The following is a 3,059-nucleotide window of genomic DNA, read 5'->3' on the forward strand; positions in this document are numbered from 1 at the left end:
TTTGATCTTTTTTTTTTTTTTTTTTGATACTAGGGATTGAACTCAAGGGCACTTAACTCAACCACTGAGCCACCTCCCCAACCCTATTTTGCATTTTATTTAGAGACAGTGTCTCACTGAGTTGCATAGGGCCTCACAGTTGCTGAGGCTGGCTTTGAACTTGCGATCCTCTTGCCTTAGCCTCCTGAGCCACTGGGATTACAGGTGTGCACCACTCAGCTCAGCCCATGCTTGATCTTATTGAATCCTCATACCCTGCAGACAGTCCATCACAAAGCTAGAAAAAAATGCAGTCCTACTCTGATGCTCTTTTGGATAATCAACAGCTACCTCCAGATTCCTACAATCTAGTCTGTCTTGGCTGCAATCTACTCTTAACTCTGTTTCCTAAATGGAGGCATGCAGTTCACTCACATGGCCAGCTAATTTCCAGGAACTCATCCTGGGATAGCAACCCCCACAGTCTTCAGAGTGGAGTGTGTAAGGAGATGCACTGACGAACATGGGGAAAATATTTAAGGATGAGTGCTGAATAGGATTTAACTACAGCAAAAGTAACTAAGCTTTCCTAATACTAATGACCTAGCCCACTCACTCAGTCACTGTGTCAGAAGTCATGTGTCACACGCAGAATGTGAGGAGTTTCCAGGGACCAAAAGTAACATCACAGGTAACATTGGTCTTCTTCATAATGCATGCCATCCACTGGGCAATAACAAGCTTGTTAATTGCTACAAACTTCATATAATTCTTTGTAATAACAGGAGAAATGGCCACAAAAATCTTTGATTTGCAGATTGGCAGTCTTCTAGGAAAGGCCTATAATGATATAGTCAACAGAAAGAAGATACACATTTTATTTTCAGCATTCATGAGAAATGGCTGTCAACAATAAGTCACCTAGCTGAGCGCAGTCCTAAATAACTCAGTGAGACCCTGTGCCTAAAATACAAAAAAGGACTGGGGATGTGGCTCAGTGGTTAAGCACCCCTGGGTTCAATTCCTGGTATCAAGAAAAACAAACAAAAAAAGCCACCTAGCCCTTATTTTCAAAACCAAAAACAAACCACAAAAAAGAACCCACTTAATTTGTCCCTTCAAAGGGAAAATGACAGTCTATGAATGAGTGAGAAAGTCATACTTTTCTAAACACAGGGAAAAAGCATTTTGAAAATTAACTACTGAAAATAGCTCCAATATTGTAATTTTTTTTGGTATTAGGGATTGAACCTAGGAGTGCACTACCATGGAGCTACCCCAGTACTTTCTATTTTTTTAATTTTGAGACAAAGACTTACTAAGTTGCAGAGGCTTGAACTTGCAATCCTCCTGCCTCAGCCTCCCAAGTAGCTGATATTCAACACTGCTCTGAACACTCCAATATTGTGATTTTTTAAAAATTAACCAAGACAGTATTTCACTTATAAAATTTTTTGTCTGCACACTTGATAAACTAAACAAAGTTTCTTAGTGGATTTTAACCACTTTGTTAAAAATATAAAAATGTAACACCTTCCATTCAAAAAGGACTGACTGACTTCAGAAATAAATTCACTAGAATTTTGATTAAAAGTCTTTGCATCATTGGTGAATGAAATTAGGAAATGAGTAACAGGATTCAATGAATGTAATCAAGGATGCATTTCTGCTTGAATCTACCTATTATTGACAAGTATCTTTTTCAGTTAAGACAGCCATTAATTTTCACTTAAACTTGTGATTTTAATAACGTACTTCATTTTATTTCAACCTTTTAATATTTCTGCATGTTACATGGTATATAATAAAATACAGGTAAATAACTGTTTAAAAAGAAAAACATTAAACAGTTAAAAGGTGACTGCTGGTCTACCACATAGAGAAAGAGTCCACATTTGGGAGCATCATTTTTGCAAGGAGTATGGGAAAGAAGACACAAGAAAATCAGTAGCAATTTAGACTGTAGTGTTTCAGATGCGTGGGCAGAACCTACCTTTCAGAGTTATGGCCTCAGGGTTGACAGAGATGGGTGAAGGCAGGAGGTTTGTATGAGTTTTCTGTCACTCTAATAAACAGTTGAACTAATCAAGTTATAAAGAGAAAAGGGTTGTTTTAGCTTACAGTTTGGGAGGTTTCAGTCCATGATCACAGGTTGGCCTCATTGCTTCCAACCTGTGGCAAGGCAGCACATGGTGGCAGAAGCACATAGCAGAGCAAAACTACTTACCACATGGCTAGGGAGCAAAAGAAAAAGAGTCCAGTATCTCACAGTTCCTTTTGCCATCACAACCCTGATGACCTGAAGATCTCCCATTGGTTCCCACTGCCTCCCAACAGCCCCAAGTTGGGGTTCAAGCCTGTAACCCATTGCCTTTGGGGGACATTTAAGATGCAAACTGTAGCAAAGTCCTTTTATTTGCCAACCTGATATAATTCAAGGAATGCTCCTAGTTGCAGCAGATCCTTAATTGCTGTTCGTTGGCTTCTTTGCCCCCTTGCTATTTGCATACTCACCGCATCTAACATGGGCTGGGCACTTGGAGCTGAGGAGGTGAGTAGGTAAATTTACATATCCACATGTTCCTAAGAACACCCAGGTAGTGTGGGAGAGAGAGCACATATGCAAACACATCAGTGACTGCCAAGAGTTTTATCTAGGCAAAAAAAGACAAAGTTCACCCGACAGTCCTAACGAACAAGTTCCTTTTTTATTTTTAAACATAATGCGCCAGACCATCTGACTAACGTCACGTTACTTGGGACAATTCAGAAACTGTGATTCCATGAGAAGAGGGTTATGAGAATAGAACTGTCCAGGAAAGCCTTTTCCACCGAGTTCAAACTAAGATACCCAAGCGAATCCCAGGGGCAACAGGGAAGGGTCTTCCCTCCAAGTCGGGGGTGGGTGGGGGGTAGAGGCGGAAAGGGCCACAGAAACGGGGTCAACCGCTAAAAGGTGCTTCTGAGAACCAAGAAGGGGGCCCGCGACAAATTCTTTAAAAACATCAGAAGCGAGGCGGTGAGGAGGCGAGCGGAGAGGAGACTGGAGGTGATGCTGGGGGCCGCAGGGTAAAGCCGGG

Source organism: Marmota marmota, unplaced genomic scaffold (assembly GCF_001458135.2).
Source record: "Marmota marmota marmota unplaced genomic scaffold, marMar, whole genome shotgun sequence".
Taxonomy (NCBI): domain Eukaryota; kingdom Metazoa; phylum Chordata; class Mammalia; order Rodentia; family Sciuridae; genus Marmota; species Marmota marmota.